The following is a 27,210-nucleotide window of genomic DNA, read 5'->3' as shown; positions in this document are numbered from 1 at the left end:
GTGAATCACAGAGCCACTGCTGTGCTGGATTCAGCCCATGTGAATGGAACGGTTGTGATATTGGTGATATGGAGGGGGCCCCTTTGTGTACATGTGGACGGGGGCCTACTTGGAGTTTCTATGTGTGCCGCAGTGTGCCAAGGCTATCAGTGACATGTTCCACGATCATTGTGGGTGTGCAGTGTGCTACACATAATTGTGAATGTGTGCCATTGTGTCCATCTCCCCCCGTCCCCCGTCGTTACTCACCCTGTTGCTGTTGGGTCAAGTCGTATTGTGCTGTGTCCAAGCCCCCAACTCCTTCCACCGTCTCTACACTGCTGACTGTGGCCTCCGTTTCCTCCAGCTCCGCCTGTGTCACAGGACTCCCTCCTCCAGTCGCCCTTGCTGCCTTCCTGTTGGTGGAGAGCTTCTCCTTGGTTTGCTGTGCACTTCATGCCAGCGCCTCTTGACCTCCTCGACACTGCGACTGCATTGACGTTGATGACAATGGTCTGCCATATTTCCGTTTGGGTTGCCAGTGCCGCAGTGGAGGTGCCGAACAGATCTTGATTGTGCCCTATGACCTCCGTGACGATGATCCGGTCTACCTGTGGACTGAACCCCCTCTTCCTCTTCTCCTTGAACTTCCCCGAACACGGGGTTCAATGCTGGTCCTCCGTGGGGCTTGTGGGTTTCGGCTTGTCCTCTGCACTCGGTCCGAGTGCATCCATAGTGCTACGCAGTTAGAATTGGTTCTTTTTGTTTCTTATTTCTTTTATAGTGCATTTTCCCACATGACGCGTGGGATTTGCAGACCTGTGGCAGGCTTTCTCTGATTTTTGTCCCGTGATTTGCCTCATCGCATTTTTTTGCGTTCGCGTATCGCATTTTTGCAGCGTGGAGTTGATTTTCACGCGGACATTTGCTGTGTTGTCTGGTGTCTATCGCATGGTACTGCCGGGAAACAACCTTTACAACGCAACTTTTACAACGCATTACCATTACAACGAAACTTTTACAACGCAAAAACTATTACAACGCATGTATTTACAACGCATGTTTTTACAACGCAGGTACCTTTACAACGCATACCATTACAACGTAAGTATTGGTAAGTATATAATTATATTTAAAATTTTATATGTTTGGGTTTTTTTTAAGGGGTATTTTTAGGGTTCAGGGTCAGTTTTTAGTTTTTGGGTAAAGGGGTATTTTTAGGGTTCAGGGTCCGTTTTTAGTTTATGGGTAAAGGGGTATTTTTAGGGTTCAGGGTCAGTTTTCAGTTTTTGAGTAAAGGGGTATTTTTAGGGTTCAGGGTCAGTTTTCAGGTAAAGAGGTATTTTTAGGGTTCAGGGTCAGTTTTCAGTTTTTGGGGTAAAGGGGTATTTTTAGGGTTCAGGGTCAGTTTTCAGTTTTTGGGTAAAGGGGTATTTTTAGGGTTCAGGGTCAGTTTTCAGTTTTTGGGTAAAGGGGTATTTTTAGGGTTCAGGGTCAGTTTTCAGTTTTTGAGTAAAGGGGTATTTTTAGGGTTCAGGGTCAGTTTTCAGGTAAAGAGGTATTTTTAGGGTTCAGGGTCAGTTTTCAGTTTTTGGAGTAAAGGGGTATTTTTAGGGTTCAGGGTCAGTTTTCAGTTTTTGGAAAAAAGGGTATTTTTAGGGTTCAGGGTCAGTTTTCAGTTTTTGGGTAAAGGGGTATTTTTAGGGTTCAGGGTCAGTTTTCAGTTTTTGGGTAAAGGGGTATTTTTAGGGTTCAGGGTCAGTTTTCAGGTAAAGAGGTATTTTTAGGGTTCAGGGTCAGTTTTCAGTTTTTGGGGTAAAGGGGTATTTTTAGGGTTCAGGGTCAGTTTTCAGTTTTTGGGTAAAGGGGTATTTTTAGGGTTCAGGGTCAGTTTTCAGTTTTTGGGTAAAGGGGTATTTTTAGGGTTCAGGGTCAGTTTGGGGTTTTTGGGTAAAGGGGTATTTTTAGGGTTCAGGGTCAGTTTTCAGTTTTTGGGTAAAGGGGTATTTTTAGGGTTCAGGGTCAGTTTTGGGTTTTTAGGTAAAGGGGTATTTTTAGGGTTCAGGGTCAGTTTTGGGTTTTTGGGGTACAGGGGTATTTTTAGGGTTAAGGGTTAGTTTTGGGTTTTTGGGGTACAGGGGTACAGGGTAAAAATAAAATAAAATTAAATTTAAATTAAATTATTTAAATTACATTTAAATTAAATTAATTAAATTAAATTAACTATAATTAAATTAAATTAAATTAAATTACATTATATTAATTTCAAATAATTTAAAATAAAAAAATTAATATATACTTACCAATACTTACGTTGTAATGGTATGCGTTGTAAAGGTACCTGCGTTGTGAAAACATGCGTTGTAAATACCTGCGTTGTAATAGTTTTTGCGTTGTAAAATTTTCGTTGTAACGGTATGCGTTGTAAAAGTATGCGTTGTAACGTCATACATCCGGTACTGCCACGTTGTGAATTCCATGTTGCCACAGGGTTATTTTCCCACGATGGGCTGCGATGTTGAAAGTTGCGTTCCGCTACTCTTGCAATAGTTATCACATGCTCTTGTGAATATACCCCTCAATGTACAAAGTCTCGCTTGGTTCTGTTCACTGACACAAAACAAACAATGTTGCGCTTTGTTCAGTTCAATGTCTTTCAAAAAAGAGTTTGGCCCATGTGGACAGAAGTGGGGTAAGGGCCCGAATATTTTATAAAAAAGAGGAAGGAACCCACACTTCATAACATTTCGCACCATACAATTTCGGATGAAAAGGATAAACAAAAATTACTATGTTTATCTTGGCGATTAGTTGCGCTGTTTTATTCATCAATTTTGTAAAAAAGCAACTTTTAATGAATATTATTTAAGTCAAGAGAAATACCATTGCCTTTTGATGAAGCAAAGCTTCGCATATTTGCGACCTTGCTGTATTCAAGAACCTCGTTTATGTGTAACAAGGTAATAAGTGTACGTCTTACTAACGTTATATTAAGTTTGAATAAGGGTTAAGAGGCTTGCCTATGTGTATTCCTAACTACTTTAATCCGTGTCTGTAGAATGGCCGCCGCTTGTATTTAGTTACTGCGCATGCGTCAGCCACACTCACGTGTCCTGACGCGTCTGCAGAAGTGGAGGGAAATTTATGCGCATGCGTAATACATAGCTGTGCCCATCATGTGGTACTGCTCGTGCCACTGCTCTTGTGCCTGTATCCATGTAGCTAACATTTAGACTGCATAAGTATATGTTATGATGATAAGTTGAAAGTACAACCCTGTGATGTGATTTCATAACGTTATTTCTATGTATTAATTTGTTCTCGCTTACTTTTCATGTACCGCGGGGAATGGGGGTCTATCTGTACCGAGAGCCATCTTGGAGGTCCCTTCTGCGCATGTGCGACTTTCTGGGGCACCGACAACCTTGGCTGATGGAACTCCGCCAGTTGGCAGTGATGGGCAAGACGCTCCTGAGAATTGACCTGCAAAACTCGGCTGGACGAAATCATGTGTCCCCATTCTGTTACTTTGTACAATTGTCATTGTATTTCTGCACAGTTTCTCATGGGAACCCCAATCTTGCTAGGCGGTACCCAAATATGATAATGAAGCATCTAAATAGTCTATTCTGATTGGTGTGTTACCCAAATCCTATCTTAGGACCAATCCAAATTGAGGGATTCTGACACTTTGCAACATTGGGGGGTGGTACACCGTCCCAAAAGAGTATATCTACCCTGGGTTCACCTAGGGAATTGTCCGACTTGTCTGGTTTAGCTGACCTGTCACTGACCCATCGTACTCAATAGGTGACTGAAGATACAGAGAGCTGCGGAGCACTCTGTCTGAAATTGACCATAGACTAAGGTTCTACTGAACCTTAAAGTGCTGGTGAAGCACTTTGCTGGGAGTTCGCTGACCCAATCGGGGTCTTGATCGATAGCTGCAGAGAGGGTGGAGCGCAGGCGTTGCTTCCAAACTGCTGGTGCGGTCCTGTCCTGAGCGGTCCTGTCCTGAGGGTTTGCTGTCCTGTCCTGAGGTCCTGTCCTGATTCCTAATCTGAGGGTATCCTGTCCTGTCCGGGGTGTCCATTCTGCACCTGCTGTCCTTTGAGGGGTATCCTTCCTTGAGGGTTTCCTGTCCTTAACTGACCCGTGGCCAGGGTTTGGTTTCCACACCAGTCTAGGTAAATACTGCTCTAAGTTCTTTAAACTTGCACCTTTCTATATTTCTATCTTTTGCTACAATAAAGTGACACCTTTCCATATATTGATTTTCCATGCTTTTTGCCGCAAACTATTGAAACGTAAAGTCATTTGCATATTTTCATGATATGTTCCCATGTTACCCTACCTTTTAGAAATTATATTTTGCATTGCAGTTTGTCATTTTCTGATATGGTCTAGAACCTCCTTACCTAGACTGTTTAAAGGTCCCTTCACTTTAAGTTTAGCGTGTTACTCTTTATAGGCCCTCCTATAGTTACCCATGCATAGTCTGTCCATGCTTAAACATTTCTGAGATTATATAGCATTTTTCCCATTTGCATTTCATAACAGTATTTCGATGATTACACTGTCTTTATTTCTCTATAGTTATATCATTTACATTATCCTAGTTATTGAATGCCTTACTCTTGTATATCTCATGAATGAAAATAACGAACTTTAGATAAACATTTTAAAACTTCCAGTTGTCCGTGGTCATTTAAATAATATTGAATGTCATTTGAAATTGCATTTGCTGCCTTTCCTTTTACAGCTAGGCCCCTGATCCATTGAAGTCATAGGTACCCGTGTCGGTGGATGGTAAGTCGGGTACACTGAGTCATAACAATAGGGAACACACACACAATTGGTAGCAGCCCGTGAAGTCGCCTGGTCAATGAATAGTGTGAATTGAAAGTATATGGGCCCTGAAGCCGGAAACGGCGGAATCATTGGCTGGGTGACCTCGCGCGCTCTACCAGTTTTCTGGTAGATCAGAGGATGGTTAGGGACTAGTTAAAGGTTAGGTAGGACTAGTTAGGCTAGTTAAGTCGGTAGCTGCTAGTATATTGATGCTGCTAGAAGAGCGGCTGTTCTAAGAGACCTGATCAATCTCTTATGAATACGCACGAATAATATCTTGTAAAAATAATTCATGAATTATTGTATTGCTATTATTCTTGTTCTTATATTGTTATATGTATTAATCCATGCGTTCGTAAACCGTATTGTTTCTTGTTGTCCGAACTCCCCGGGGAAATGAAAGGGCAAGTGGTGAATAGAATCCATTGTCCTGAGGTCACAGGCTTAAAGGAAAGTTAGGTGCAGGTTAGGATAACCGGGAAGCACTAACTAGGGTTTTCTGAATATATGTGTGAATAAATGTCAGTAACGAGGTTCATTGGCAAAATTCCCATAGTGGCGTAACCTAGTAAGGGTCACATCGGAAGAGTAGCAGGTTCCTCGGAACTAGGGTGAAAGCAGAGGGGTCCGCTGGGAAACCTTAAACTCGGATATATCCCGGAAAGAAGTGGATGAGTTTGGGGGAATAACAGGTTCACTGATGCTAGAGTGAAGGGTAGGCGGAAGAGATCTGCCCGTAGCGCGTGAAAAGTAAATGGAAGTAGTTTACTTACAGTAAAAGAAATCTTTCTGTCTAGACACTTGAGCACTGTGGCGAATGTGTATTTGTTGTAAAATAACCAAGCACTGAGCACTTTAGAAAGAAAGAAAGTTTCCGTTACCTTGTGAAGGGAGGGAGTCAGCCGCGAAGCGTCCCTGACGTCACTCCGTGCCGCGCTGGGATTGGTAGAAACAGCGGGCGGGTAGCGGGGCTGGAATTGTAAAGGAGGGGTGAAGCGCCGAGGAGTGAGAACTGTCTCACGAAGGGGCCGCGCACCCATTGGCCGAAATTATTTGAACGCGCGCACCTCATTGGTCGCACGGAATTGCAAGACGCGTTCTGATTGGAGGTAACCTTGTAAACAGAGTTAAGCGTAGAAATCGTATGTGGCACTCGTATTGTCCAGAGACTAGACCTGATCCGAGAAACCAAGGGTTTGAAAGGGATCAGTGGAAAGCCAATAGATACGATATTATGTACGGAGGAAAGAGAAAGATGTCCCTTGTAAGTAGGGTAAAGAATTATTTCAAAACGGACAAACCGATTAAATCTAGGGAAGGCGTTATTGTCCCGCCACCGAATACTCCTGCCTCATTCATGTTGTTTGACCGAGGGTACAATACCTGTGTGTGGTTGGAGAATTGGGTGAAGTACACAAAAGATGACGGAGTATTGGCTTTTCCGTTAGACGGTACTTTCAATGGCAGAATTTTATTTAATTTGAGAACCCGCATGAATGAATTGCATCCCAGACCGAGACTAACGCAGTATGAGGCATTAGAGGAATGGGAGATTGAGGCTTTTGAAAGAGAGAAACCCCGAATGGACAAAGGTCTGACCAAGTGGTACCCCAGGCTGAAACAAGAGACCAGGGATAAGAGGATGAAACAGTGGAGGCAGAGCATGATTGTTGAGGGTCTGTTTCCCATGATGCCAGCAGGTAACCCTTCTGGGGGAGAGAAAAGGACAGAAAAGAGTAAGCATTGGGGAGCTCCTGGGGAGTCAGACGATGAATTTTTAGATGACATTTTTACGAGAAGTCCGCCCCCTTATAATGAGGGAGCCCGAACTTCCAGTGCAGGAGAGAACCACCAGCGTCCATCTATTAAGGAGGAGGACAGATCCCTATGTAGGGGGGGAGGAGGCCAGGTATTGCCCTATTTTGAGAAGCCCGAGCCCCCAGAGGTACGAAATATATATCCCAGTATGCCCGTGAACCCGGAGGAAAAATATTCCCGTGAAAAGCTCTTTTACCCCAGACCCCTTTATGAAAACGAAGAGAAGCCATTAAGTTCAGGAGTGCCCTTTTTGCAGCCTCCATATGGGGAGGAGCGCAGGTCATTTGGGACCGGAACTTTGTTCCCGAAACCAAATTATGGTGGGGGACCAAGTGAAACGCATCCTACTGCCCCGAGTTTTACGCCTCAACTGACCCCACAGATGATACCTGACCGAACTTTAGGAAGAGTGTTAGATGAAAGGGAGCAAGAGGCCATAGCTAGACAGAGGTCAGAAATAATTCAGAAAATTTCCCAGTCAAATACCAGTCCTGAAGCTTTGACTATTCCGGTAACAATCGGACCCGTGGTTCCGTTGTATGGGAATAGTCAAAGAAGTCTAAACCCTCCGGTTATGAACCCAGCGATGGCCCCGCCGAGGCAAGAGCCCCTATTGATAGACGATCAGTCCAGTGAGTGCGAGTCCGAAGTTGTGTTCTTGGACCTGCCAAACAAACAAACAGGGAAGGGAGTGCAGAAGAGGCATAATCCTTTTGATACGAAAGAAATTAAATTAGAGTCAGCAACAGGTACCAGGAGTGTCTCTTTGGTAACGCCAGAAGAAATTGAAAATTGGAGTCGTGAATTAGAAAAACAGGCTCCGCAAACGAAACCTTTAGACCTCTACAAACTGAGAGTAGAAATAGAGGAATTAATGGCAGGAAATGTGGGGCTAGACAGACTGAACACCTATTCTGAAGAAGAGTTGCTGTTTATGTGTAAAAGTCTTACCAGGAGTACTAGGGTGCTCCACGAGAAACTGACCGACACCGCAGCTAGTATGGGGATAGATATATCAAGATCGAAGCCCTTGCAGAAACCATACCGAGCTGAGTTCTCAGACAAGGATTTAGAAAATTTGAATGTGTCAGGAAGAAAGTTGCAGATTAAAGAGTTGCTTGCAGTTTTGCAAAAATGGGGAGACGTGGAAAAATGGAAAACGAGGTGGGCACATAAGAAAGAGGAGGCCCGATCCAGACAAGCAACCCCTGAGTTCTCTTTGAGAGAGGTAGACAAGCACGAAACTTTATGCCCCATGCGCGAGGTACCCGGTGGGAGGTATGTGCACGTTCCATGGTCCAGACAGGATATTGTGTCCTTTACTAACGATTTCCCGAAACTACGCGAGAAGCCAGTTGAATGGTACCGGCAAGTGGAAAGGTTTGTAAAGGTGCAGAAATGCCTGTGGAAAGACCTGGATGGGTTTTTCGACATTGTGGTCCCGGTCGATCTATGGACCGAGTGTAAAATAGCCATAGCCTGGCCTAGTGAGGAATACCCGAGAGATGAGAAAACAGGGGAACCATCGAAAGAAGTAATGAGAAAATATGAGCAAGTAATTCAGCATCTGAAACTAAAAGTCCCAGCAAAGGAAACTGATTGGACCAGGATAGATAGAACAACGCAGGAAAGAGAGGAGACAGTGCACTCCTATTATGAAAGGCTGTTACAGGTGTTTAAAACATACAGTGGTATAGATAACATCGAGATGAAGGACATGACGCACTTCATTTACAGGTTTGTAAATGGTTTAAGGCCTGAAATTTGTCAGTGGATAAAAGATAACAAAATATGTTGGCACTCCAAAAAGGTAGATGAGGTCCTGCGGTACGCAAAGTACTGCGAGGACGAGATGGCAGAAAAGAAAAAGGCTCTCAAGGAAAAGGTGATGTGGGCTCAGGTGAAGCTCGCAGAGCAGCAGGAAAAGCAGTTGAGTAACATGGTCAAAAATGCTAAGAATGAAGGCCCTGGGGGAGGGGGAGGAGGCAAGCCCCGGCCCAAAATGAGCAGGGAAGAGGCTATGAAGAAGTTTCCCTGCCATCAGTGCGGCGAAATTGGACACTGGCGTAACGAGTGTCCTTACTTGCCCGAAGATAACCCTAAAACTCCTGATTTAACTCCACAGACGCAGAAAGAGAGACCGAGAAAGACTCAACCACAGGTAAAAACAGTTCAGGTGCCCCGAGCACCAAAGCAAGTGTACAGGGGAAAACAGGCAGAGGGAGATGAGATAGAAGTATGGGAAAGCAATGAGAACAGAAATGCAGCAACTTCGCAGTATCTTTTAAATGATACCTTCCTTTGTGATGACCAGTACTGACGGGGCCTGAGAGGGGAGGACGAGGAGTGCGTACTTGGCGCCTCCTTGCCGGTAGACCAGTCCGGACCATACATTGAAGGAAAGGTTGACGGAAATGATGTCACCTTTCTGTTGGACACTGGCGCTACCCGTTCTACTGTGAGAACAGTGGACATTCCAAACCTACCCCTCTCGGGAGAAGCCATCCAAGTAGTGGGTGTATCTAATCAATTGATTAGTACTCCTGTTACCAAGCCCATGGAGATCTCAATTGGAAACTTTAAGGAAATGCATAGATTTGTCGTTTGCGACACCAGTCCAGTAAACTTACTGGGACGTGATTTGCTGTGCAAAATGAACTGTACCATCTTTTGCACACCAAAGGGTGTTGAAATTCAGACCCCAGATGAAGACGGCATTTATAAATTAATGTTAGTCCGTCCTGACTCGGAAATTAAACGAATGACCATGCAGGATTTACCCCAAGAACTCCAAGAAGCAGTGAAGCCAGAGGTGTGGGACTTTACTGGGAAAGATGTAGGGTTAATGAAAAATGTGGACCCCATACAGATAGCAATAAAGGACAATGCAGTATACCCCAATACTAAACCCTACAGAATGAATGCAGAAGTGAAAGCTGGTGTTGCTGTGGAAATACAGAAATTGCTAGAAGGAAACATCATACAGGAGGTAATGAGTAGCCCATGTAACTCTCCGATTATGGGCATCAAGAAGCCTAGTGGCAAGTACAGAGTAGTACAGGATCTGCGAAAAGTCAACAAAATAGTAGTTCCCTGTTGCCCTATTGTCCCGAACCCAGCAGTGATTCTGTATCAGATTCCATGGGATGCTGAGTGGTTCACAGTGATAGACTTGTGTCATGCATTCTTTTCCATTCCCTTGCATCCAGATAGCAAATTTCTTTTCTCATTTGCCTTCGAAGGTCACGTGTATTGCTGGAACCGGGTCCCTCAAGGGTATACAGAGAGCCCCTCTATCTTTAATCAGATCTTGAAGAAATGTTTGGAAACTTTAGTCCTACCTGGGAACTCTGTCTTAGTGCAATACATAGACGACCTCTTGGTGGCGTCTAAAAGTCACAAGGATTGTGTGATTGACACCATTGCCCTACTGAATCACCTGTGTGAAAAGGGACATAAAGTGTCCCCTGACAAGTTACAGTTTTGTGCGAAATCGGTGAAATATCTGGGGCACCAGATAGAAAAAGGTGTCAGAAAAGTGACATCGGAAAGAGTGAGGATAATTCAAAAGATGCAGTTACCCCGTACTCAAAAAGAGATCAGAATGTTCCTGGGGGTGATAGGTTACTGCAGGCAGTGGATTCTGGGATTTGCAGTCCTAGCCAGGCCCTTGATAAAAATGACCAAGAGAGGAACACCTGAGATTGTAGAATGGGATGATGAAAGCTTAACAGCCTTCACAAAACTGCGAAATTGTCTGTGCACAGCCCCTGCATTGGGAATGCCAGACTATTCCAAAGAGTTTGCCCTATTCTGTGACACTCGCGATAATTGCGCGTTGTCTGTCCTAACTCAAGAACATGGCACAACCAGAAGGCCTGTGGCGTATTTCTCTGCCACCTTGGATCCAGTGGCTGCTGGATTGCCTGGTTGTCTGAAAGCAGTAGCTGCTACCTGTGCCAGTTTAGAACAGAGTGAGTCAATTGTCATGGGACATCCTGTAACTGTGTATGTCCCACATGGAGTGGTGATTTTGTTGACCAGAACAAAAACTCAGTATCTCACCCCTAGTCGGCTGACTAAATATGAAAGGATTCTTGTGGGTGCTGCAAATGTAAACATTGTTAGGTGCAGTATTCTGAACCCAGCCACCTTACTCCCCGACCCGAAGGATATGGAAGGGGGGTGGATGATGAACATGATTGTATTGATCTGACAGAATTCAATACCAAGCCACGCCCAGACATAAAAGAAACGCCATTACCTGTGCATGATAAAGAACTTTTTGTGGATGGTTCATGTCTAAGGCATGAACAAGGAGGCCTGAGTGCTGCCTATGCAGTAGTGTCCCTAGAGAAAATTGAGGAAGCAGGTTATCTATATCACATCAAGTCTGCACAAGTAGCCGAATTGATTGCTATGATAAAAGCTTGCCAAATTGGGAAGAACCTACGCATAACAGTGTATACTGACAGTCAGTACTGTTATGGGGTCGTGCATGACTTTGGCCAGTTGTGGCTACAGAGGGAGTTCCTGACTTCATCAGGTACCCCTATTCGCAATGGAAAGGTTATTCAAGACCTTTTAGAGGCACTCCAGTTACCAAAGGAACTGGCAGTGGTAAAATGTGCTGCTCATAAGAAGAGCATGGACAAGGTATCACTGGGAAACGATTATGCCAATCGAGTGGCCCAATGGTGCGCAAGAGATCGGTATATCGTAAATCCAAAACGAGGGGGGCCAGGAACCAGCTGCCAACTTCAGGTGTTTGAAGAAGTGCCCACATGGGATGAAGTGAAAGAGTGGCAGCAGGCGGCACCTTGGCAAGAAAGAGAGAAGTGGAAGGACGATGGGTGTCGACCAAGGCGTGTGGATGGTGTCATCTTAGGTCCAACTGGTATGCCTGTGTTACCTAGACACTTACTTAGCACAATGGCGAGGTTGATACATGAAGGGTCACACATTGGTAGGGATGCCATGATTCTAGTATTCCAACAGACTTGGTACAGTAAAAGGTTCAGGAAAGTAGCAGAATCCCTCTGCCAGAGGTGCCTGTCATGTCAAAAGATGAACCCAGGGAAGAAAACTTTGGTGGAACTGGGAAAAATTGGGAGGTCCGGGGGTCCCTTTGTAAGAATACAGGTTGATTTCATCACCATGCCCCGTTGTGAAGGGAAAAGATATGTCCTTGTCATGGTCTGTTTATTTTCCAAGTGGGTGGAAGCTTTCCCTACTCCCCAAAATGACGCAAAGACAGTAGCTAAGTGTTTACTAAAAGAACTGATACCTAGGTTTGGGGTGCCAGTCACTATTGAATCAGATCAAGGCTCACATTTTCAGAATGCAGTGATCGACGAACTCTGTAAGGCCTTTGGAATTGCCCAAAAGCTTCACTGTGCCTACCGTCCAGAGGCTTCTGGAGTAGTGGAACAAATAAATGGAACTATCAAAAACAGACTAGCAAAACTGTGTGATGCATCTAAATTGACCTGGGTGAAGGCCCTGCCCCTGGTCCTGATGGGACTGAGAAGTGTTCCTGATCGCAAAACAGGCCTAAGTCCCCATGAAATCATTATGGGAAGAGTGATGAGACAAGCATGGGTGCCAGGAAGCAAACTGTTGAGTATTACTGATGATTTGGTGCTTGAATACTGCAAGAGATTGGGTGACCATGTGCGTTCTATCTCTCGCCAGATCGGAGAAGACGCCATCCTCAATCCAACGACTCCTCTCCACAAACTGGTCCCAGGGGACTGGGTGAAGATAAAGAAGCACACTCGGAAGACTTGCCTGGAGCCAAGGTGGGGAGAAAAACGTCAGGTGATCTGGTAACTACCACAGCAGTAAAGTGTGCGGGAGTTCCACGCTGGGTACACGCCAGCCACACCCAAAAGGTACCACCAGACGAGGAGCCTGAAGCAGAAGTATGTCCAACAGAGGACTCTGCAGGAGCCAGACCAGAAGTAGCTGACGACGTACAGCCCAGTACCAGTCGAGCTGCAGAATCAGCAGATGTTGGCCCAAGAATAGTTGATAACGAACTGCCAAGAGTCCAGCCTGCTGAAGGGGTCCAAGAAGCTGAGCCAGAAGTAGCTGAAGACGAGCTGCCAAGCATATGGCCAGAAGAGTGGATTCCATTGATTGATCTCACTGAAGATCCCATTCGAACAAGGGAGCGACTACAGGAAGGTAGAGAGTGGACTAGTGAGGAAAAGCAAGGCACAGGCGAAGAACCTCAGAATCTTGAGATTCACATCAAAACTGAGGAAGGAGAAGGTCAGACAGGGACAGAGCACGTGATTGATACAGAACAAGTGAATAAGACTGAACAAGTGCCCAAGACTGAACAAGTGCAGGATACAGAGCAAGTGTTTGATACTCCTCCACTGACTCCTGATATCGGGAAGGGACAGACTAGACATAGTGTAATAGTTCGAGCAGAAGAAAGTCCAGAGATCGAAGTGCTTGAACAGGATCAGATAGGATTAGAAGAACGTGTTCAGGAAACAGAATCAGAGACACTTGCAGAGCAAACACCTAATTTACCTGAACAAGGCCAGATTAGTAACCAGGCAGAAGAAATAGATGCGAGTCCTGGTATTAGTCAGATAGAAGAAGAAGAAACTGAAACAGAATTACCAACAGTACATGAAAACAAAAGGGCAAGAGAAGAAAACGAAGTCCAGGTACCAACTAAAAGACTCAAGAAAAGAAAGCATCTTGAACCAAGATTTGTGAAGAAGCTAAGACTGAGGATAAAGATGGTAGAAGAAAAACGTGCAGAAGAAAGGAGAAGTGCACGCATAGCTAAACAACAAGAGGATACTTCCAACAGAAGGAGTGATCGAATAAAAAGACAAAACAAAAAGTACAAGTCACCTGAATGGACTCTGGTGTTGGAAGAACTTGAAGATCTTGATATAACTGACGTAAGCGACGGAGAGCCCGTCCCTGAGTACTCTGACGAAGAAGAAGACGAGCCACCGTGAATTTGCACAAAGTAAGATACTCGTGTAAAGTCACAAAGAGGGGTCGAGAACTTCTTCTGAGCCAAAATGTCTGATTCAAACGTGAGTGGTAGACCTAGTCGCAGCTGTTGCAAAACATGCTGCAAGGTATGTGTCTGTAGTGTAGTTGTCCTGATATTACTCTGGATAGGACTAACAATCTTTATACCCTTTGCTGTGAGTAAAGATACTAACATTGTCCCTACTGAAATTGTAAAGACTGACAGTGAGGAGCTGACGACACAGAGTGTAGCAAGACATGAGAGAGCACTGAGACAAACAAAACAAGACTTAGAAGCATCAGATGAGGGAGGACTACATTATCATGGAGTTAAGAACAAGACACACTTAAATGTTTTCGCAAATTTGTTAATACACTATGTAGAGACTATGGAAATTGAAGATTGCTATGTCTGCATGAAGCTACCTACTTCTGTAGCTGAAGGCGTGACATACCATCACTTGCCGTTGACATATGGAATCTCCTGTAGCATTTTAGCTAGTTTATTTTACAAAAGAGGACCGTTACAGTACTATTACTCTAACAATGACGTGATCTTTTCTGAACTTCCTATACGTGGGAACTTGAATCCTGTACATACCAAAAGTGACACAATAAGATATATGGGAGACTACTTTCTGACTATAGGTAACATTGACATAGCTGATGCACACAGAGATAACTTGACTTGTTCTTTGCGTGAGCAGGAAAAGATGTTCCTGAACATGGCAGAGAAAAGGAGAATTAAAATACAAAAGAAGGCTAATGACGAAAGTCAGAAAAGGCCGAGATGGGCAGAGAACATGGAAGGCACCTCATCTGGTGGGGCGGGTCCTGCTCTGTTGCTGGATTTTGAAAAAAAAGGCAAGCTATGTCTTCACCGCGAGAAGACTAGCTATTATAATAAAATTTTCATTGGTTCCAGTGAATGCGAACATAATTACAAGGTAATTGGAGGTTGGGGTTTCAAAAATGGGTCAGAGCCTGTGTTTCCTGGAATTTATTATATTTGTGGGGACAAGGCTTATTTCAAATTGCCGGATCACTGGTATGGAAGCTGCTATTTTGACATTGTCTTCCCGAAAATATACCATGTGAATGGGAAAGCTGGAAGCAATGAAAATACTAATGGCTTAGTGCGTAGTAAAAGAGAAAGTATAGGTGAAATTATGGGTAGTATTTTCAGTGCACTGATACCTGGAGTGGGAGTGGTTCTGAACACTCACAGAATTTGTAAATTGTCTACTATAGTGGATGTATTGTCTACTGAGACAGCTCATGGATTTCTGCTGGTCAACACCGAAATGGTTGCGATCAGATCAATGGTTTTGCAGAATCGACTTGCTCTTGACACCTTATTAGCGAAAGAGGGCGGAGTCTGCCGGATGTTGAAGGCGCAACATTGTTGCACTTATATTCCGGATAAAAGTGTACAGATCAAAAGATATGTGAAAAATATTACTAATTTGGCAAAGGAACTCAAACCACTCGAGGTTGATAGTGCCTGGAAGAGACTGGTAGATGGTCTCTCAAATGTAGGTCATTGGCTTGCTAGCGTAGGTAAAGGCTTATTGTTTAAAGTACTGATGCCAATTGGAATTATAGGTCTCATTCTATTCTTCATATTTGTTTGTTGTAAATGCCGCAAGCGCACCAAAAAGCACGAGGTAAATGCAAGAGGGTTGAAACGGAGTGTGGATGAGATCGAATTGGAGGAAGTGAATGATCAGATATACAAAAAGGTGAAGACTTCTCACCCTACCAGAACTGAAAGAGAGAAGTTGGAGCGATTGCTGGAAGAAATAGAGCTGTATAAAGTGTGAGAGAAAGTTAGCATCTGGTTCCATTTATTTTGTGATGATAGTAAATATCATCAAAGAGGGGATTGATGAAGCAAAGCTTCGCATATTTGCGACCTTGCTGTATTCAAGAACCTCGTTTATGTGTAACAAGGTAATAAGTGTACGTCTTACTAACGTTATATTAAGTTTGAATAAGGGTTAAGAGGCTTGCCTATGTGTATTCCTAACTACTTTAATCCGTGTCTGTAGAATGGCCGCCGCTTGTATTTAGTTACTGCGCATGCGTCAGCCACACTCACGTGTCCTGACGCGTCTGCAGAAGTGGAGGGAAATTTATGCGCATGCGTAATACATAGCTGTGCCCATCATGTGGTACTGCTCGTGCCACTGCTCTTGTGCCTGTATCCATGTAGCTAACATTTAGACTGCATAAGTATATGTTATGATGATAAGTTGAAAGTACAACCCTGTGATGTGATTTCATAACGTTATTTCTATGTATTAATTTGTTCTCGCTTACTTTTCATGTACCGCGGAGAATGGGGGTCTATCTGTACCGAGAGCCATCTTGGAGGTCCCTTCTGCGCATGTGCGACTTTCTGGGGCACCGACAACCTTGGCTGATGGAACTCCGCCAGTTGGCAGTGATGGGCAAGACGCTCCTGAGAATTGACCTGCAAAACTCGGCTGGACGAAATCATGTGTCCCCATTCTGTTACTTTGTACAATTGTCATTGTATTTCTGCACAGTTTCTCATGGGAACCCCAATCTTGCTAGGCGGTACCCAAATATGATAATGAAGCATCTAAATAGTCTATTCTGATTGGTGTGTTACCCAAATCCTATCTTAGGACCAATCCAAATTGAGGGATTCTGACACTTTGCAACATTGGGGGGTGGTACACCGTCCCAAAAGAGTATATCTACCCTGGGTTCACCTAGGGAATTGTCCGACTTGTCTGGTTTAGCTGACCTGTCACTGACCCATCGTACTCAATAGGTGACTGAAGATACAGAGAGCTGCGGAGCACTCTGTCTGAAATTGACCATAGACTAAGGTTCTACTGAACCTTAAAGTGCTGGTGAAGCACTTTGCTGGGAGTTCGCTGACCCAATCGGGGTCTTGATCGATAGCTGCAGAGAGGGTGGAGCGCAGGCGTTGCTTCCAAACTGCGGGTGCGGTCCTGTCCTGAGCGGTCCTGTCCTGAGGGTTTGCTGTCCTGTCCTGAGGTCCTGTCCTGATTCCTAATCTGAGGGTATCCTGTCCTGTCCGGGGTGTCCATTCTGCACCTGCTGTCCTTTGAGGGGTATCCTTCCTTGAGGGTTTCCTGTCCTTAACTGACCCGTGGCCAGGGTTTGGTTTCCACACCAGTCTAGGTAAATACTGCTCTAAGTTCTTTAAACTTGCACCTTTCTATATTTCTATCTTTTGCTACAATAAAGTGACACCTTTGCATATATTGATTTTCCATGCTTTTTGCCGCAAACTATTGAAACGTAAAGTCATTTGCATATTTTCATGAGAGGTTCCCATGTTACCCTACCTTTTAGAAATTATATTTTGCATTGCAGTTTGTCATTTTCTGATATGGTCTAGAACCTCCTTACCTAGACTGTTTAAAGGTCCCTTCACTTTAAGTTTAGCGTGTTACTCTTTATAGGCCCTCCTATAGTTACCCATGCATAGTCTGTCCATGCTTAAACATTTCTGAGATTATATAGCATTTTTCCCATTTGCATTTCATAACAGTATTTCGATGATTACCCTGTCTTTATTTCTCTATAGTTATATCATTTACATTATCCTAGTTATTGAATGCCTTACTCTTGTATATCTCATGAATGAAAATAACGAACTTTAGATAAACATTTTAAAACTTCCAGTTGTCCGTGGTCATTTAAATAATATTGAATGTCATTTGAAATTGCATTTGCTGCCTTTCCTTTTACAGCTAGGCCCCTGATCCATTGAAGTCATAGGTACCCGTGTCGGTGGATGGTAAGTCGGGTACACTGAGTCATAACAATAGGGAACACACACACAATTGGTAGCAGCCCGTGAAGTCACCTGGTCAATGAATAGTGTGAATTGAAAGTATATGGGCCCTGAAGCCGGAAACGGCGGAATCATTGGCTGGGTGACCTCGCGCGCTCTACCACTTTCACGTACTGACCATAAATGTCGTGATGCCTAATCTTTACAACAAAAAGCTTCAATCAAAAATATGTGATGCATAATCTTTACGACACAAAAACATAAATCAAAATACATATACAGTGTAGAGACATATAACTAATAGATAATGTACAAAAAAGTGATACCATATCACACAAAAGGGAAAAATGTCAAAGTATTTTTCAATAACATCATAATGAGCACTTAATCACAAGGAACAATATTTGACCGACAAGCAGACTTCCAATGAGTCTGCTGAAAACACAACAACCTCTCGGTGGAAGTGTTAGTAGGCTTCAAATTCCTAAACGTTTTATCTATATTTCAAGACTTAGGACTTTATCCTGTTCGCCTACGCGTTTCGAGTTTGGGAGGTTTCTTCACAAACTCTCTTCAGGGCCAAATGAATTCTTTCCCCCGTTTCTTAAACCTCTGGGGACTTGAGGTAAGTTCAGTTCATCCAAAAAACTTTTCATGGATTTGTCGAGTCTGTGCGCCTTTCTGGATCTAAGGTAAGGGGAGAGCCTGCTGTTTTCTGCTATTTCCTGTTTTGAAGTTGTGGCACTCGTTTTTCACATAAATCCTGAATTTCTTTATAGTCGTCCAAAGTTGTGGGTGTGGACAGCTCGCAGAAACCTCAAGAACGTCTTCGTTTCCTGAAGGTACCGGTGTGTGCCGGTTCCCCTTTTAGGCTGCCATCGGGTTCTGTGATCCTATCTTTCAATTTGGCAGCGTGTTCTACTTCCTCATTCCATCACATGAAGTGTTCAGTTCAATGGCACAAAACAATGTTGCATGTAGTTCATCAATGGTAGCTAATATCGAAACAATGTGGCCCAGAATCTCTAGCCTAGGCTTGAGCTCTGTAAGGCAAGAACTGGGCAGGGAGGTCACTCATTCTCACCTGGCTGGTGTTGCTTCAGCCTGAAAAGCTTTTTAAGTCTATTCTGACAGTGTGAAGTCAACGTCTCCATCAGGAACCTCGGTACGAAGCATCATGCCCTTAGGGGTGCAGCTTTTATACCAGTCGGCTTCACAGTGACCACTAGAAATTACCAAATCTCCAGGGTCTAGAATATCTTCTCTAAATCCCGCAAGATTTGGGAATCCTTGACCACCTGAGACTCAATCGTGTTCAAGCATCTTTCACAGAGATTTTCACAGTCTGCTATTTGGCATTAACGACATAGAATTTAGAGGTCCTTAACTAAACATACTTTACCATCATGTAGTTAACTTTTAGAACTAGACCTAGACCGAGTTACCCTCACAAGCCTCAATGTAGCCCAAACAGAGTGTCAGGACTGTGACTCGTGGGTTTTCTGCCATAAATTAGCAATGAAAGAAACCTGCGGACAGATATCCTGACAGATCACAAAACACCATAGTCTAAGATAATTAGGCTTCAAGTGTATTTCATTTTTTTCACTGAGTACCAAGGGAAAAAGCTACAGCTTCTAATATATACTCAGTTTAAATAAGAACATTCAATAGTTCTTTTGTGAAACGCTGTAGTGGAAGTTCAGCAGTATATTTATTAGCCATTGTAGAAACTAAAGTGTAATTTAGATTTAATGCCTTAGTTTCAAATCATGACTCGACAAAGACCAGATACATGCAGGTAGCGTTGGTTCAGTTAGTATATGAAGACAACAATCAAGCTACTGTTATTGTGATGCATTGCATTATTGTTTAACGTATTTTTAGTAGTATTTATCTTTTATGGCCTGTGTTTGGCCGAATAAATATTGTTGAACTGAAAACTGAACTGAAGACAACAAAGTTACAAGCGAAAATGTTGAGATTTGATACCGGAAAGCTACTGAAGACCGGTCATTGATAGCTGTTGCTGAGATACATGAGGGCGTTTCCGAGTCATGTAGAAATAAATGGCCACCCAGAATAACAAGTTGCCTCACGGCTGCTTGATTGTATGGTTTCTGTTCGTTCACTGACTTACGATTTTTTATTTTCCCTGTTCCTCTCATGTTTCCTCCCTCTCATTTGCACTTACCTCGATGATGGCTCCTGTAACCATCTGCAGTATATCTCTACTTGAAGCTCTCCCTAGACTACAGCAGGACTTAGTACTCTGTACTCCGGGGAGGTCTCTGGCTAAATCTTGTGTTTGTTACCAGCATTTCTAATTCGAGCGTCAGGTGAGTCACAGGGTTATTGGGCTTGCATTGTAGTCACATTCAAGGACCACTTTTGCCCCTCTCTATGTGCCTACTTTACCATATACATCCAATGTATACTGTCTGCATGACCATTACCACAGCCACTACCTCCTACTATGTGGGTACTCAGCTTAAGGCCACTAGATCCCAGAGACAAAACCAAGATCTATGGTGTGTTTTCCCTTTCTCCTACCAACCTCCATTAAACCTCACAAGATCCGGTTGACTTGGGTTAATTAAACTCTTGTCATGTAGTTCCTAATAATACATAGGATCTGCGCATTTAGACAACATAAACTGAAGGATCGGTGTCCAGACTGATTCCAGACATCCCCAAAGGATATGTAGGCCTTTAGACCAGCAAGCTCACCGTGCCAATATAAGCCCTCTAACCTTACCAACGAGCGGAATAGTTTCTTGCAACTAATGAACATAAAAACCCATGATCCTTCAGGGATCCTGGAAACAGTACAACACTTTTCATTCAGTCACTGTACTCACTTCTCAGAGAGATATACAGAATAAAGGATGGGGATGTTTTCAATAAGCCTTTATTGAACCAACGTCATTCTAGTATAAAAAATGTGTGCTGTGACAACCATTAGACAGAAACAAATATATACGATTGCAAGCACCGACACACTAAATAAAGGGTAGAATTCTACCATGATGCTAAAACAGTGACTATATGCAGACATATAAATACATAGCAATAATGGAGTGTACTCCTACGATGTGAACCCTAGCTAAGTATACCTTGCATGTAGGTAGTGTTGAAGCCAAGAATGGCCCTAGGAAAGAGCCAACCCCAGTACCGAATAAGAAAAAATGAAGGACCCCATCTTGGTCGCGAGTTGGACACCCCACAAGGGACGTCAGACCACTGCGTGCTGGAGTTTCTGCGTGTTGGGACTTAAGCGTCTCATGTCTGCAGGGAAGCTTCTCCTCTGGCTTGCACTGCAAGAATAGGTGGTGTTTTTATGCCCAAAAGATACCTTCAGGCATCTACCTAGATGTGTAATGGTACTGTGGGCATGTCATCCAAGGATAGCGGTAACTTTTGTTCAGAGTTAATATATAGAAGATGGTAATCCTGCTGTGTGACACTAAGAATCCTCATGCATAATAAAATAGGCTAGTTTTCTAAGAAAACCATACAACATTTATTTGGCACATAACTAGGCAAAATGTCAGTTAGACTTGGCATCTTTTGCCATGTTTCCCCTGAGTTTTTGCTTTCTGCCCTCCCGGTTTCGACTCTGTTTTTGCTGGTATAACATTTCTGTGCGCCTTTCAAAACTGCTGATCAGTGGTAAAGCACTCATGCTCCTGTGGTAAATTGTGCTATGATTGGATGTGTGACTTACTTGGCAGTCCCCAGTAAAGGGCACTGTGGGTGCCGGGGCTTGTGAGTCAACCGCTACTCGTGGGCCTGCAGCATGGATTGTATCACCCACGTATGTAGCCCGAAACAGGTATAAGTGAATTAAGTTTGGTATGCCTGAACTCAGCGTCTAAAGACGCAACCTTTAGTGAGGGTGCCCTTTTTATTCTGAGTTCATAGAGGCCACTTTTAGAAAGTGGGTATTATTTTTCTCGGTCATCCCATGTGCCTCTGCTGGATATGTGGATTGCCTGTCTGGTTTTTGGACGACAGATGGCTAGGAAGCAGGGTGGCTACCGATAGTCTAGGTGGGTCAGGAAAGGGCTAAATAGACCTGGGTTACGATGGGGGAAGAGAGAGGAGATTTCCTTGCACCTCAAAGGGCCTGGTCTGCCTCTGACACAGCCGTCTCCACCTCCTGCCAGGAATTCACACCAGAGAAGGCCCAACTGGTTCTGGCTGGACACCGACATTATCTGCCCTGAAGGTCAAAGGATTTTTGTGTACAAATACTAGGTCCCAGACCCCTGAACTTTCGAACTCATCTGGATCAAGAAGACAACACAGAAGAAGAGCCGGAGAAACTGCTAAAAGGGACGCCCACTTTGCTGCGTGCTTTGCTGGGCTGACCTGCAGTGTTTGCTTCTGTCTTGGGCAGTGAAAGGCCTGGAATGGACTTTCTGCAACCGAATTGGTGAGACTCTCCAAGGGCTTGAAGTAGAGCTTGCCCCCTGTTCACGAAGTCCCAGGCACAGCAAAGACTTCAGGTTATCTGACCCGCAGCACTGGGGACTGTGTGTTTGTGCAGCAACCCGAAGAACGCCACTCGACGACGTCTACAACGACACTGCCAAACCAGTGTCCTGAAGGTACCTCAGAGGGCACTGCCGCAACGCTGCACCGTGACCCTGGTCTCACCGACGACGTCTGCTGATGCCATCACCGGTGCGCTGCTCGCACCGTGACCTGTGGGTACCGCACTACGCACTGCCTTGCTTCATGCCGAAGCTTTGGCACTGCAGAGGGACCTGCCGCCATGCTGCACCGCGACCCTGGTCTCACTAGACGACGCCTGCTGATGCCATCACCGAGCAGCTGCTCGCACCGCGACATGTGGGCCCGCATTCTACAAAACGACGCTGAGCCTTACTGATGCAGCCACTTCCCGCCGAAATCGACGCCGCTGCTTTAACCGTGGTTCGGGGACACCGCTCGTAATTTTACACGACGCACCACCCTCATCCCCACACTGCAGCCTTGGCCTTGGTGTCATTGACTCTAGTTCGTCAGCTGACAACAGCGCTTCAGCAATGCCAACGCCGCTGCTTGCACCGTGACCTGCTAGCACCGTGATGAGCACTGCCTCCATCTCGCACCACGACCCTGGTCTCACTGATAACGCCATCTGACGCCTCCACCGAGACGTTGCTCATACTGCGACCTGGGGGTACTGCACGCCGCACAGCTGCGCTTCACACCGCAGCACCCAACACCTGTTGGCGCCAGCGCTCTGGATCCCATCAGAAAGGAGCTAAACCTGCAACGCGAGTGACTTCGGCCCCATCGCCCTGCATCTCTAAAAGGTATTGTTTGCGGGTCTTCCCAACACCGTAGTTGACTTGCGACACCGCGGTCAGCCAGAACTGTTTTTGGATTTGTGTGCCCACGACGCCATGGAAGCCCGGACGGAGCTATCCACACAAGGAACTCTTTTTAATCAACGTATTTTTGAACTGTGAACTTTTAAGTATAGTATTGTGGCTTTTCATCGTTTTTGGTCTTGTTTTAATTATATAAAAATATTTGATATTTTTCTAAACTGGTGTGGTGCCCTTTTGTGGTGCGTACACTGTCCTACTGTTGGTTATGTGCAAGTGCTTTACACACTGCCTCTAAGATAAGCCTGGCTGCTCATTCTAAGCTACTAAGGGGGTGAGCAGGGGTTATTTTAGATGTGTAACTCCCTTATCTTGACTAGAGTGGTGATCTTTGCCTGGCTTTGGCCTGCACCCTAACTACCAGGATGGAGTAACATGCATTCACAGCAATGTTGCACCAGGAGTGCTTTTGCAATCTCTTTGGAAGCTGGGATTTTTATTGTGTAGCAGGAAAATAAAACCAGGATACCCACTACAAGTCGTAGAACTAGCGGAAGCCCTCCAAAAACTCTTCCCAATACAGCGTGCATAAATGATGAAATCACTCAGAAGTTCATCTGAAAGGTGCACAATAGTCCAAAACCTATGCTCTTAAATTGGTGCACTATCCCACTCGTATCAGATATGTTAAAGTTACGAAGTACCATTTCTTCAAAATGGAGCGGGGAGTTCGGTCGGCCTATTGCCTGAAACTCAGCTGAAGACCTTGCAACCTGGAGATCAAAAGTCTCTCGGGCTGAGGTTAAGGCCACATCCTTCTTTGAAAGCATGGCTTTCAGCCTGCTCAGAGAATCAAACTGTATAAGGGAAACATTCAATGAAGGCCATAGCAGTGCCTCCCTGACTGTGTGGGTCGGTGGAAACAATACTTGCCTACAAGAAGTAACCCTGGAACTTACTCTGACCAGATATGCGATGCCTGGCAGCATCCCACAATAACCTCGATTATTCAACATAAAAAAACTCCTATTCAAGAGCAGTTTGAACACTGGATGAATCACAGCAGCTGGAGACCGTTTGAAATTACACAATACTGTTGGAACTGAAGCATTATGTTCTATGTGAAGCATAATATCCTGCCAAATTAGAGACCCACTTAAAAAAACTCTCACGGGGCGTGGTCTAACCAGCGATGTGGTAAGACGTGTCTCGTAAGAGCTCCCAGTGCCTGCCACCTACACAAGCTATTATAGCTGAGCCGGGGGTCTCACCTGCGATCCGGGGGGTGGACGCTGACCGCCATCACCAGGGCCACCTGCTGTGAAGTGGACTCGAGATCTGTGGCGGCGACGCGGGCGGACGGCCGGGGATGAACAGAGGCCTCGAGACAGAAGCCGCCATTTTGCGACTCCCGCGCTGAGGATCGCCCTACCATCCAGCGGCTTTCCGGCCTTGAAAGAGTTGCTGGCCTCCTGAGGCGGAATGCGATGCACCAGCTGCGGCAGTGGGGACTGCGGTGCTTGAGAAGGCGCTTGTTGGGGACGAGTGGCGGGACCGCCGGCGCTGATCCTCCGGTGGTAGTGGAGCAGAGACTTTGGGGCCTACGGAGGAGGGAAGCTCGGCCTGTGGAGCGGAGGCCTCGAGCGGTACTGGCGGCCCGTTGCCCCCCCCCTGGTCAGGTGAGATCGGGATGGAGCGGTGCAGTGGAGGAGAGGGCTCTGCTCGGCGGCGCTCCCTGCAACCTGTGACTAGAGCGCTCGGTGCCGACCGGCGGGGAGTCTCGTGGCTTAGGAGTGACCGGAGAGGCGGTGAGTCTGGGTCGGCCCTGAGCAGCTGTCGGCCGTACCCTGGTGATTGGAGCTCTTGCGGTGGGGCGGACCCAGACCCGGGAGGCTGCAGTATTCTGAGTTAGCGCCGGCGGCTCCCTGAGGTGAGCGTTGGTCCTGGGAGCGCGCTCCCCCACCATATTGGCTCTTTGTGCTGGGCGGCCGGGTGGCACAGGCCCCTGGGGGTTCCTGCCCACTTGCTGACTGTATTTGGCCTGGGGCCCCATCCTCTTGTGTGTTGCGGCCTGGGGACTAGAAGCAGCTCTCTGCGGACTGTAATCGGCCAGATCGCTCCGGGGAAGTGGAGAGAGAGGTGCGCAACGGAGCCGCCATTTTGTGTCTGCGCTTAGGGGCGCCCCGGAGCTTGTCCTCCCCGGTGTGGCCCTCAGATGCCGCCCTTTCGGCTGTGGTTTGGGACTTGCCATGGTCTCCGCAGCCTGCGCGACCCCCATCCTTGAGTGCTGAGTCCCCCTGACCCATAGTGTCCTGCTGCTGCGAGGGACGTCTGAGGAGGGCCTCTGAGAGGCCGCGGCTGGTCACCAGAGCGGGGGAGCGCTGGGCAGAGGCGCCATTGGATACCACTTCGGGACCTGGAGCTATTGACAAAAATCGCCTGCACCCACTTCGCCCTAGCTGCTCAGGGGGTGAGTGCAGCTTAGACGACGTTAGGGGAGGTGTGGGGGATTGGCTGCTGGGGACATCTGCGAGGGGGGAAGTGGTGGGGCGGGTGCACTCCCCATTTTGAATTGGTGACATTGTGGGGCCCTGCGCTGCTGCGGCTGCTCACTCTGCGCCCTGTGTCTGGTGTATCCTGAGGCCGGGGGGCCTGCAGTCTGACTTGGGGTCGCTGTGTGGGGTCATGCAGGGTCAGCTCTTGTGGGGGGTGGATGGGTGCACTGCCTAGGCCCCTCTGACCCGCTGAGGCCCTTACCTGTCTCTCCCCAGGGGATTGGGAGTGCTCTTTGCGCCTTGCTCCGCAGTCTTGATGCTACTCTGTCAGACTCCTGCAGCTAGTACCCCTGACTGGTGACTCCCTCCCCTTGCTCAGGCCCCGTACATGGAGGGTCGGGTTTGGTCTGACTGGACCTCCCTATGCCATCGAGCTTACGAGCAGACGAGGAGGAAATAGGGGATCTCCACTTTGTATCTCGTCCTGGGATCGAGGCCTTGGACTCCCACAACCTGAACAGTCGCTGTGTTGGAGAGCGGGAAGAGGGACCCCTAAATATCCTACGTTGAGCGTGCGGTGACTGCATTGTGTGACTCCCTGCAGGACACTGCGAAGCTGGCGATGACGCGCTCCAGAGGGGGCAAGGCCGACCCGGCTACTGCCCCCAGGGACAATTCTGTCATAGCGATGTGGGGGAAGGCGGGCACGTCTGGTACCACTGAGGGATCATCCCAAGCTGCGAGGGACTCTATGCCGGTCACCCAGGCGTTCATGACCTCCTTTATGTCGGAGCTCAAGATGGAGATCGGCTCCCTAAGGTCTGAGGTTCACACATGCGTGAAGGAGTTTCGGAGGGAGGTAACGGACTTGGGAGACCGAGTGGATGGACTGGAGAGGAAGATGGATGCCCGTACCGAAGACCAGGAGCAGCTGTGGCAGCGTCTGGCGGTTTTGGAGGAGCAGAATATAGAGCTTCAAGTGAAGCAGGAGGACTTGGAGAACAGAAGTCACCGGAACAATCTCCGCATCCGGGGGGTTCCCATTGGAGAAGAGGGGAAGGACATTCTGACGTACATGGCGCAGCTCCTTCACGAGGTCTGGGGTGATGAGAATGCCTCTCCGCCGGCTTTGGACCGAGCTCACTGTGTTTCCGGGCCCGTGGGGAGGCCGGGACTTATCCCGGACATCCTGACACGGGTCCATTTCTTTACAGAGAAGGAAGATATCTGGAGAGCGGCACGTGACAAACCAGACCTTAGCTACAAGGGGCACAGAATTCAGATATTCCAGGACCTGGCGCCTAACACTCTGAAGAGAAGGCGAGTCTTTAAGCCTGTGACTGAGAAGTTACGAACCCTGGGCATTTCCTACCAATGGGGCCACCCGTTTGCTCTCATCTTCCAGTGGGAAACAAGCGGAAAGTGGTACGAACTTACACGGAAGCGGCGCAGCTCCTTCATTTATCGACGTCGCCGCCGGCGAGCCCGGCCCGCCCATGAAGACAAGAGAGGGTGCCATCCAAGCCTTCCTGGACTACTGTGCAGCGCCATAGACGCACACCTCCTCTGGACGGACGGTTGGCCTCCCAGGCCAAACAGGACATTATTGCGCACATTAGATCTTTAGAAGGGGACCGGGTAGAGCTCGTCTCGCGCCCCTCGACACCATGACCTGAGGGGTGGCCGCACATTAACTAGCGGGTTGGAGGCCCACCGCACATACACACTCATCCTTGGTGTGGGGTCCTCAGGGAAGTATTTCACATTGCACCCCGGTTCCTGGTTGGGGGTTTGGGGGGTGGCGGGAGCTCCCAGATGTTAGACCTTTGAAACTGCCGCAGACCTACCCCGGGCTGTCCCTGAGGGAGTGACATCCCAGAGAGTATCCAAACCCTTGGGTGTAGGATGCCCTGTACTT

This window comes from Lissotriton helveticus, chromosome 4_1, assembly GCF_964261635.1.
Source record: "Lissotriton helveticus chromosome 4_1, aLisHel1.1, whole genome shotgun sequence".
NCBI lineage: Eukaryota > Metazoa > Chordata > Amphibia > Caudata > Salamandridae > Lissotriton > Lissotriton helveticus.
The sequence above is the reverse complement of the archived record's forward strand: the minus strand, read 5'-3'. Positions refer to the sequence as shown.